Source organism: Salvelinus namaycush, unplaced genomic scaffold (genome assembly GCF_016432855.1).
Source record: "Salvelinus namaycush isolate Seneca unplaced genomic scaffold, SaNama_1.0 Scaffold2101, whole genome shotgun sequence".
NCBI classification, from domain to species: Eukaryota; Metazoa; Chordata; class Actinopteri; order Salmoniformes; family Salmonidae; genus Salvelinus; species Salvelinus namaycush.
In genome coordinates, this window is record NW_024058900.1 from 10,422 (window position 1) to 22,623 (window position 12,202).

The 12,202-nt window shown below is 41.8% G+C and overlaps 1 pseudogene; it reads left to right on the forward strand.

Moving 5' to 3' along the window:
- Positions 1 to 1,131: 1,131 nt before the first annotated feature.
- On the forward strand, positions 1,132 to 11,437 carry LOC120038215 (annotated as a pseudogene).
- The last annotated feature ends 765 nt before the right edge of the window (positions 11,438 to 12,202 follow it).

Below are 12,202 nucleotides of genomic sequence, written 5' to 3' on the forward strand. Positions count from 1 at the left end.
GACAGTGTAGGAATTTATGTTAACAAGTTTCACAGAGCTCACTGACTGGGGTATCTGTTGTAACTTCTGAGTACTTGTGACAGTGGTTGAGTGAGTGTCCATGTGCTCGCGCAGGTGCCGGAGAGCTGTGACTGCACCAAGGGTAACGTGTGTGTTGTCTCTTCGTGTGCAGGTATGTCTTTTATTTTGTCAGAATTATGTTCTGTATAGTTTTACTTGTATATGCTGTTGTGCAGCGAGTGTGTGCACGCAGCACCTGTTAATTCCTTTTGGCGCTCTTTTGCCTGACCCTCGGCTAGCAAGGTGCCGGAGAGCTGTGACTGCACCAAGGGTAACGTGTGTGTTGTCTCTTCGTGTGCAGGGCAAATAAAAGAGTTCAACGAGCAGACCGTCAGTTGTGGCAGCGTCCTAATTGAAAACACAACGCAGAACGAACCACGCTACATCCGCATACATGTACATACCTATGCTGAGTTAGCCTTGTAGAGTGTTAAACGCCACAACTCATATCAATCAGTCCTCCACACCCATATCATCACCCCCATTGTGCAAGATAGATGAAAGTAGTTCACAGAGAGGCTATGGTGAGGAAGTCGACTATGTAAGAGACGTTGGGATTTTATGAGCGTAGGTCATGGTTCACAAAGTTAGCACGACCCAGAGCCAAATGTAGATATGGAAAGTAATGACATATTTTCATAGCCTCTAACTGTATAGCTCTGGCATGACCTATAAAGATAGCATAGGCATAGCCTAGTGAGAAAAAGACAACACCTAAAAGACAATAAAAGAGCTCACAGCATTTGGCCTGGTTAAGTACCGTTCTTGTAAGACAATCTATTTTATTTAAAAAGACTTATACATTCCTTATTTACGTAGCATTTATGCATTTGACATGGATAACACAGAATCTTGTTGTAATTTCAGTGAAAAGGTTAATAGCTTGTTATTTTAGTCCTAGGCAGGCTTTTTTATTTAATGAAGTGTGACGACAATACAACTCCCACAATGCAGTGCGTTTTCAAAATGTCGCCTCTTCTTCGTGACCTGACTTCTGTGCCACCAGACAACAAAGCATAGCTTAATTTAGCAAATCTGACAGTCTACATGAATCATTTTATTTAATGAAGCATGTGACTGCTGATTACAGTTGCCAGACGTATTCATAAACGGCCTCTGTACACTCCCACATCATGTCTAAGTTCGGCAGCGAGTTGCTCCGGAGCTGCTACGAACAGCGGCCTGCAGTTCAGAGATAACCAACTAGTCTGCGGTTCGACCGGGGAGTTGGTCCAGAGGCTTCGCGGTCAGGTGGAGGTGAGGACGGAATTCATAAGTGAGGAAGAGGAGGGTGCTCTCATGAAAGAACTCGAGCCTGGGCTGAGGAAGAAACGATACGAATTCGACCACTGGGACGATGTAAGTTGTAAATAGACCTTGCTTGTTGACTACAAAGAAGTGCCCAACTCACACTCACGTTAACGTTAGTTAGATAAAGCTGCTGCACGTCCTCTGCTCCAGCCGACACTCAGAGGGGCTGCTACAGTATGTACGGAGGAGCTCTTTTGATTAATTCCCCTATTGGCATCATGCAAATGCTTTGTAGTCTTATATTTCACCGATAAACATGCAGAGAAAAAAACAGCGGCAGCAATAACATAAATATCCATACTATACTAGATGCTGTAAAGTCTCATATTTGAATTGTTAGGCTATTAATTATCGTCATCATACATTACAAGTTGAATATATCTTAATTTAGATTGAACAGTCAGTTCCCGGTTTCCCAATAGCAATGCAATTTAGGCTTATGAGTGTTTTTAACGATGCATCGGCCGAAGATGTAACATACGTTTCCCAAAACACCATGCAGAAAGAACGTTTGCCAAGTGCATCGTTGGATCGTTTGTTGATACTGATATGTTTGAGATAAAAAAAAGCTAGCGGTGATCTCGAATCAGCTTGCTCCATTCAAATATCACCTTTACTTTAGAATTATTCCACAATACTGATTAGCTTCAGATAAATATTGTAATGACCTTGTAATGAAATTTACCCTGCCGCACGAGCATGCTTTTGCGGCACAGTCGATAGCGCGCTGGACTTCGGGCTAGAAGGTCGAGGGTTCGAGACCTGCTCCCTGCCTGTTTCATTACAATATTATCACCTAGGTGGCAAATATTGATGCTGCTTATTCTAATACTTACCCAATATTTATGCACTAAATCACAGATTTGGCACATCATTGTTACACATCATGAAATACACTGAACAAAAATATAAACCCAACATGTAAAGTGCTGGTCCCATGTTTCACAAACACTGACACAGGAAACAACCACCCACCAATCCCCAACACAAAACAAGCCACCTATATATGATTCTCAATCAGGGACAACGATTGACAGCTGCCTCTGATTGAGAACCATATTAGGCTGAACACAGAAACAGACAAACTAGACACACAACATAGAATGCCCACCCAGCTCACGTCCTGACCAACACTAAAACAAGCACAACACATAAGAACTCTGGTCAGGACGTGACATTGAGGCAAAAATAACAGACAGTGTAGCCTACAATTAGCCAAATAGAACTCAATTTACTGAAAATAAAATAGATTTCAACATGAATAAAATATTTATGCCTATGTCAGTGGTGGTCGGTGCTGTTTTATGAGGGAGGTTGATTATTTTTATGATGAGCATCGCCTTATTTCTATTACAACATATTAGATGACTGTCATTCATATTCCATTCACCCAGCTCAATATAACATCTATAGGTTTAGGCTACTACATGATACTACTACATGATTTTCCCTATACCCATCAAGAGGTTGCTACAATCTATTCTCTGAATGAAAGTTTAAAACGTAGGTGCACAGCTCAAGAGAAATTTTAGTAGTCAAGGTGACAGACAATGACACATTCAATTCTGCCTTGCACACTCTTGCCTGCATCTAGCTGATCTAGGGTGTAATCATTAGTTCAACAGTTGCAAACAAATGTTTATTTCAAATCAAATTTTATTTGTCACATACACATGGTTAGCAGATGTTAATGCGAGTGTAGCGAAATGCTTGTGCTTCTAGTTCCGACAATGCAGTAATAACCAACGAGTAATCTAACCTAACAATTTCACAACAACTACCTTATACACACAAGTGTAAAGGGATGAAGAATATGTACATAAAAATATATGAATGAGTGATGGTACAGAACGGCATAGGCAAGATGCAGTAGATGGTATAGAGTACAGTATATACATATGAGATGAGTAATGTAGGGTATATAAACATAAAGTGGCATAGTTTAAAGTGGCTAGTGATACATGTATTACATAAAGATGGCAAGATGCAGTAGATGATATAGAGTACAGTATATACATATACATATGAGATGAGTAATGTAGGGTAGGTAAACATTATATTAACTGGCATTGTTTAAAGTGGCTAGTGATACATTTTTACATAATTTCCATCAATTCCCGCCCAGTTGCACAGGGCGGGGTCGAGACCCAGGGTCTCGAGCTTGATGACGAGTTTGGAGGGTACTATGGTGTTAAATGCTGAGCTGTAGTCGATGAACAGCATTCTCACATAGGTATTCCTCTTGTCCAGATGGGTTAGGGCAGTGTGCAGTGTGGTTGCGATTGCGTCGTCTGTGGACCTATTGGGTCGGTAAGCAAATTGGAGTGGGTCTAGGGTGTCAGGTAGGGTGGAGGTGATATGGTCCTTGACTAGTCTCTCAAAGCACTTCATGATGACGGAAGTGAGTGCTACGGGGCGGTAGTCGTTTAGCTCAGTTACCTTAGCTTTCTTGGGAACAGGAACAATGGTGGCCCTCTTGAAGCATGTGGGAACAGCAGACTGGGATAAGGATTGATTGAATATGTCCTTAAACACACCAGCCAGCTGGTCTGCGCATGCTCTGAGGACGCGGCTGGGAATGCCGTCTGGGCCTGCAGCCTTGCGAGGGTTAACACGTTTAAATGTTTTACTCACCTCGGCTGCAGTGAAGGAGAGCCCGCAGGTTTTGGTAGCGTGCCGTGTCAGTGGCACTGTATTGTCCTCAAAGCGAGCAAAAAAGTTATTTAGTCTGTCTGGGAGCAAGACATCCTGGTCCGCGACGGGGCTGGTTTTCTTTTTGTAATCCGTGATTGACTGTAGACCCTGCCACATACCTCTTGTGTCTGAGCTGTTGAATTGCGACTCTACTTTGTCTCTATACTGGCACTTAGCTTGTTTGATTGCCTTGCAGAGGGAATAGCTACACTGTTTGTATTCGGTTATGTTTCCGGTCACCTTGCCCTGGTTAAAAGCAGTGGTTCGCGCTTTCAGTTTCACGCGAATGCTGCCATCAATCCACGGTTTCTGGTTTGGGAATGTTTTAATCGTTGCTGTGGGTACGACATCGTCAATGCACTTTCTAATGAACTCGCTCACCGAATCAGCGTATTCGTCAATGTTGTTGTTGGACGCAATGCGGAACATATCCCAATCCACGTTATCGAAGCAGTCTTGAAGCGTGGAATCAGATTGGTCGGACCAGCGTTTTACAGACCAGAGCGCGGGAGCTTGCTGTTTTAGTTTCTGTTTGTAGGCTGGAAGCAACAAAATGGAGTCGTGGTCAGCTTTTCCGAAAGGAGGGCGGGGGAGGGCCTTATATGCGTCGCGGAAGTTAGTATAACAATGATCCAAGGCTTTACCAGCCTTGGTTGCACAATCGATATGCTGATAGAATTTAGGGAGTTTTGTTTTCAGATTAGCCTTGTTAAAATCCCCAGCTACGATGAATGCAGCCTCAAGGTGTGTGGTTTCCAGTTTACATAGAGTCAGATAAAGTTCGTTCAGGGCCATCGATGTGTCTGCTTGGGGGGGAATATATACTGCTGTGATTGTAATCGAAGAGAATTCCCTTGGTAGATAATGCGGTCGACATTTGATTGTGAGGAATTCTAAATCAGGTGAACAGAATGACTTGAGTTCCTGTATGTTGTTATGATCACACCACGTCTCGTTAATCATAAGGCATACACCCCCACCCCTCTTCTTACCAGAAAGATGTTTGTTTCTGTCGGCGCGATGCGTGAAGAAACCAGCTGGCTGCACCGACTCCGTTAGTGTCTCTCGAGTGAGCCATGTTTCTGTGAAGCAAAGAACGTTACAGTCTCTGATGTCTCTCTGGAATGTTACCCTTGCTCGGATTTCATCAACCTTGTTGTCAAGAGACTGGACATTGGCGAGTAGTATGCTAGGGAGTGGAGCGCAATATGCCCGTCTCCGAAGCCTGACCAGAAGACCGCTTCGTTTGCCCCTTTTACGGCGTCGTTGTTTAGGGTCGCCGGCTGGGATCAGATCCATTGTACTGGGTGGAAGGCAAAACACAGGATCCGCTTCGGGAGAGTCATATTCCTGGTTGTAATGATGGTGAGTTGACGTTGCTCTTATATTCAGTACTTCCTCCCGACTATGTAATGAAACCTAAGATTACCTTGGGTACCAATGTAAGAAATAACACATAAAAAAACAAAATACTGCATAGTTTCCTAGGAACGCGAAGCGAGGCGGCCATCTCTGTCGGCGCCGGAAGTTTTTGGACAAATTCAGGTATGTTCATCCCCGTTCCTTTTGCTCCCATTTAAGAAAAGTGTTTTAATGAATACACCCCTGATCACGGTTCACTTTGATCGCAGCCACATACAAACAGCGTGATCACTTTGCTTTTGTATAATTCCTTCTCACTTCTACACCTTCTCCTCCTCTCACCTTTTCCCTTGTGGACTTCAGTGCACAAATCAGCTGTCTGACCAGGCAAAAGAACTTAAGCCAAACCTTCATATCATAACTGCTAACCGCTACACTCAGCCTACATCATTTTCACCATATTAGCTAATGTCATAGTCAACATAGCTACGAGAACTAACGCGTTAGTAAACCCATTACAATCATACAGTGTTGAATAGCCATAGCCAGCTATCTAACATAGCATCCCTCTCTGTCTGAGCTGGGTGTTTTGAGTATGCTAAACTAATGTATTTATTCAAAACTGTTCAACTGTTGCTTTCTCTCTCTTTGAGCCAACTACTCACCACATTTTATGCACTGCGGTGATAGCTAGCTGGAGTTTATGCTTTCAGTACAAGATTCATTCTCTGATCCTTTGATTGGGTGGACAACATGTCAGTTCATGCTGCAAGTGCTCTGATAGGTTGGAGGATGTCCTCTGGAAGTTGTCATAATTACTGTGTAAGTCTAAGGACGGGGGTGAGAACCATGAGCCTCCTAGGTTTATATTGAAGTCAATGTACCCAGAGGAGGACGGAAACTAGCTGTCCTCTGGCTACACCATGGTGCTACCCTACAGAGTGTTGTTGAGGCTACTGTAGACCTTCATTGTAAAGCAGTGGGTTTTAATCAATTATTTGGTGACTTGGGTATATTTAGTATAGGTTTATCTAAAAAGGATCACTTTTTTTAATGTTTCACTATTTGTATTTTTATTAAATTCACTGAGCAGGATGGTCCTCCTCTAAGAAGCCTCCACTGGCCTTTGTAGCCTATATCCTACTGTAGCCTATTAATGCAGTCATCTCGGTTTTTATTTGAAGCATATTTTTATCCTTTGCTTGTTTGAAACAACTGCAAAGAAATTGGCAACTTTGTATTTGTAGTCAACTTGGTTCCGAAGTAATCGGCGTTCACAGCGAGACGGATAAACAGCTTGATTCTATGTTTGACGCCGAAAGGGCGAAAAATCTTCCAACGACACACTTAGCTGATCTACGAGTGGTCTGAGGCAGTCGGTAAATAACACACGTTTTCAATTGCAACTTTAGTGACGATGGTTTTGGGGAACAGCTCTGAGATTTAATGATGCTCCTACAAACGTTCTAGCGATGAACTTAGCCTTAAAATGCTTTTGGGAAACCAAGCCCAGAACAGTGTTTGTTAGCAATCAGGGAGGAAAATTGGAAAATAAAATCACTCTGATTATGTAAAATCCTTGAAATCAATGTAAATTATCCAAATAATTTCACTCCTGGAACCCAGTCCCCCTCCACAATCCCACCCCTGTTGACAATGATCACTCCCTTGAGGCCCCTACCAACATTTAATTACATTGTTTCATTCATTCTTTCAACATTGTGCTCACCAGGCGATTCATGGTTACCGGGAGACAGAGCGTGCTCAGTGGGGAGAGGTGTGTGAGGGGGTGATGGATCGCCTCCGAGCTGTGGCTTTCTCTGAGGGCAGCCCTCTCCTAGGCCCTGTGCATGTCCTGGACCTTGACAAGGCTGGATACATCAAACCACACATCGACAGTGTCAAGGTAGGTAGACGGCTCTCATATTAACCTGCGATGAAAGGCAAGATAAATTTGGAACATGGTGTTCTGTGTGCATGATTATTGACTGGGCACAATGTGAATACTTTTTTGGCAAAAGTGATATTTCTTTTACAATGCTGTTTGGAACTCGGTCATTCTCTCATCCCCCCTCACCCCTGTTTTTTTTAATCTTTCATCCTGCCTTTCTCTTTCACTGTCTCCCTGACCCTTTCTTTCCCTTCCTCTCCTCTGTCAGTTCTGTGGCAGCACTATAGCAGGGCTGAGTTTGTTGTCAGACAGTGTGATGCGCTTGGTGAGGGAGGATGAACCCGCTGAATGGCTGAACTTGTTTCTGCCCTGTCGCTCTGTCTACATACTCAGGTAAGGACCCAATAAGACCTGCCATAGCAACATTCTGTCTTTCATTGTTTACAAACAACCACCTGCGCATACACTGTAATCACTGTAGTCTACCTGGTAGGCCTACGGTAGGTTTTTACTACTCAAAACGATTCTATGGATTTATTTGACATGGGAAAGAGCAACTGAGTAAATACCCTAATGAGAGTCTGCACTAAACAAACCCACAGTATCTCCTGTGGAGAACAAGAACATGAAGTGGTTTACTTAATTGTTCTATGTTACCTCCATGTTGGTACACTGACTGAACGCCTCCTATAGCCTATAACTATCCTTATGAGGGCCCAGAGGTCCGCCGGGTCAGATGACCTGGGGTCTTATGCTTCAACTATGAAACATCTCAGAGTGGGAGTGCTAATCTAGGATCAGGTCCTCCCCTGTCCGTGTTGGGGTTAATTCCACAAATTCAATTCTACAGTATTTCAATTCCCTCTCCCTCTGTATTCCATTAATTTAATATCAAATTCCAGGTAAGTATTTGACTTGAGATCATTAATATCCCCATGGCCATGTCACTGTTCAGGTAGCCTAGTAGTTTAAATGATTTACAGTTGAAGTCGGAAGTTAACATACACTTAGGTTGGAATCAATAAAACATACCCACTCCACAAATTTCTTGTCAACAAACTATAGTTTTGGCAAGTAGGTTAGGACATCTACTTTGTGTATGACACAAGTAATTTTTCCAACAATTGTTTACGGACAGATTATTTCACTTGTAATTCACTGTATCACAATTCCAGTGGATCAGAAGTTTACATACACTAAGTTGACTGTGCCTTTAAACAGCTTAGAAAATTGCAGAAAATTATCTCATGGCTTTAGAATCTTCTGATAGGCTAATTGACATCATTTGAGTCAATTGGAGGTTTACCTGTTGATGCATTTCAAGGCCTACCTTCAAACTCAGTGCCTCTTTGCCTGACATAATGGGAAAATCAAAAGAAATCAGCCAAGACCTCCAAAACAATTTGTAGACCTCCACAAGCCTGGTTCATCCTTGGGAGAAATTTCCAAAAGCCTGAAGGTACCACGTTCATCTGTACAAACAATAGTACGCAAGTATAAACACCATGGGACCACGCAGACGTGTTCTGTCTCCTAGAGATGAACGTACTTTGGTGCGAAAAGTGCAAATCAATCCCAGAACAACAGCATAGGACCTTGTGAAAATGCTGGAGGAAAGAGATACAAAAGTATCTATATCCATAGTGAAACAAGGCCTATATTGACATAACTTGAAAGCCGCTCAGCAAGGAAGAAGCCACTGCTCCAAAACCTCTATAAAAAAGCAAGACTAAGGTTTGCAACTGCACATGGGGGCAAAGATCGTACTCGTTGGAGAAATGTCCTCTGGTCTGATGATACAAAAATAGAACTGTTTGACCATAATGACCATCGTTATGTTTGGAGGAAAAAGGGGGAGGCTTGCAAGCCGATGAACACCATCCCAATCGTCAAGCACGGGGTGGCAGCATCATGTTGTGGGGGTGCTTTGCTGCAGGAGGGACTGGTGCACTTCACAAAATAGATGGCATCATGAGGTAGGAAAATTATGTGGATATATTGAAGCAGCATCTCAAGACATCAGTCAGGAAGTTAAAGCTTGGTCACAAATGGGTCTTCCAAATGGACAATGACCCCAAGCATACTTCAAAGTTGTGGCAAAATGGCTTAAGGACAACAAAGTCAAGGTATTGGAGTGGCCATCTGACTCAGTTGCCCCAGCTCTGTCAGGAGGAATGGGCCAAAATTCACCCAACTTATTGTGGAAGGCTACCTGAAACGTTTGACCCAAGTTAAACAATTTAAAGGCAATGCTACCAAATACTAATTGAGTGTATGTAAACTTCTGACCCACTGGGAATATGATGATGGAAATAAAAGCCAAAATAAATAATTCTCTCTTTTTATTCTGACGTTTCACATTCTTAAAATAAAGTGGTGATCCTAACTGACCTAAGACAGGGAATTTTTACTAGGATTAAATGTCAGGAATTGTGAAAAACTGAGTTTAAATGTATTTGGCTAAGGTATGTAAACTTCCGACTTCAACAGTATATTCAAAAAAAAGCAGTCCATTTTTTTATACTATGTACATTAATTCCATTAACTGGGAATTTTACAAATATTGAATTCCAATTAAATTCCAAAGATTACTTTTTTTCACAATTCCAACAGTCTAATTCCAATTTAATTCCATAACTTGAAGGTTGTTGACATTCAAATTGAATTCAACGTACAGTAAATTATCTACTTCATGAGTGAATTCATTGGAATTTCAAATTAAGTTGGAATTGACCAACACTGGTCCATATATTCATTATGATCTTAAAGGCTAAACTGATCCTAAATCGGCACTCATACTCTGAAACACTTGGTACAGCTCCTGGCATTTCACACATTGTGCTTGTGTGGTGAATGACTGATGACATTGTTTTCATGCATCCTTCCAGGGACCAGGCCAGATATAAGTTCACCCATGAGATCCTTAAAGATGATGAGTCTATTTTCTCTGGACAGAGAGTGCCCCGCCATCGCCGCATCTCTGTCATCTGCCGGAACCTTCCTGTTTGAAGCATGAGTGCCAAGAGGGACACAACTGTGACAGTCTCACTGGCAGTAGCCAGAGCTCGGTATCTGAGACTTCAAGAACATCACTGTGTTAAAATTTGATGTACACGCTTTCTCACTGTGCGAGAGACTGTTGGGAAAGATGATTTAGATGTTTCCTTTATCAGTTTTCATTGGAGCACTTTTTTCTAAATAAACTACCTGTACAGGATTTGATTGTGAATTAAATGTTGGGAAGGCATTCAGATATGATGCATTTCAAAGGGTCATAATGCATTACAAGACTTGTCATAAGTATCTATGAACTTCTTATGCTAATTAACATTATATAATGAATCTGAGTTAGCCTTTTCAAAAATGACACATAGAAAGGCAAGTTGATATGTTGTAGGAGAACCAGTTGAAGGAGAACCTGCATTTTCTATCCAAGATCTGTACTAGGTAATTACCAATTGCTTTGAATTCTTAGAGGTAAATGGATACTTCAAATAGTTATAGCCCTATATTTGACGTCGCTCATGGGCGTTCTAGAAGGCTACAATGCGGTGCCTGGGAAATAACTGGTGACATTTTTGTAGAATACTTGTTTCAGGGGAAAATCCTGTTACTGATGGCATATCTATAATCTGTAACTCCTTGTCCATCCATCCAAATTGTTAAATGTGTGGATATCTGTATAGAAACCGTCTGAAACTCTTCTCCAAACCGGCACCTATAACCAGAGGAGTCTTGCCCATGTCCTGTTTAAAATGTTAAAAAATCTGATTAAATGAATGACTAAACTTCATTTTTAAACCCACATTTTATCATCATTGTTTAAAAAAAGATCTGTCAGTGGTATTTAGTATTTTATTAGCATCTCCATTAGCTACTGCTCTTACTGGGGTCCACAAAAACATGATGTAACACATCACAAGGATAGAACTACAATACATACATTTCAAATAATACTCTCTTTCATACATTTATGCCTTCATAATCATGTGATTCATACTGAAATCAAGTGCAATACACGAAAATGAAATAACAAGGAGGTTCCCCTGATGTGAATAAATCGACCTTGTTTTGCTAAATTCCCCTGACGTGAATAAAGCTACATTGTTTCTACAGTTACAGCCCGTAATGTGTATCCTGACGTAAAGTAGACTTTTTACAGTTACCACGCGCAATGGGTTTCATTAGGTAAAATGCAACATTCATGAACATGAAATGACCAGGATTTGACTCTTGAGCCTTGTTACTTAGTTTATCGCCCTTAACGGGTTGGCTGAGATATAGTCTACCGCCTATGACGGATTAGCTGAGGTATAGTGTACCGGGTTTTTGTCTGCCACCCATGAAGGGTTATCTGAGGTACTGTATAATGGGTTGCGGTGTACCACTCATAAGGGTTATCTGAGGTACTGTATAATGGATTGCGGTGTACCACTCATAAGGGTTATCTGAGGTATTATGTAATGGGTTGCGGTGTACCACTCATAAGGGTTATCTGAGGTACTGTATAATGGGTTGCGGTGTACCACTCATAAGGGTTATCTGAGGTACTGTATAATGGGTTGCAGTGTACCACTCATAAGGGTATCTGAGGTATTGTGCCAGGCTTTGGACCTGCTCATCAAATGAACAAGGTCCCTGTGAATCAGATGGAGTTGTTACACTCCTACTCATTAAATGAACCATGATCAGATGGGGGTTTCAACTGAGGATTTCTTTCGGTGCCGTTTAAGATGAGGGAGGACGATTATTTTTTTTTTCATGAGCATGGCCTTATTTTGATTACAGCATATTGGATGACTGTCTTTCATATTCCATTCACCCAGGTCAATGTAACATCGATAGGTTTAGGCTACTACATGATGCGACTAAGTTATTTTCCCT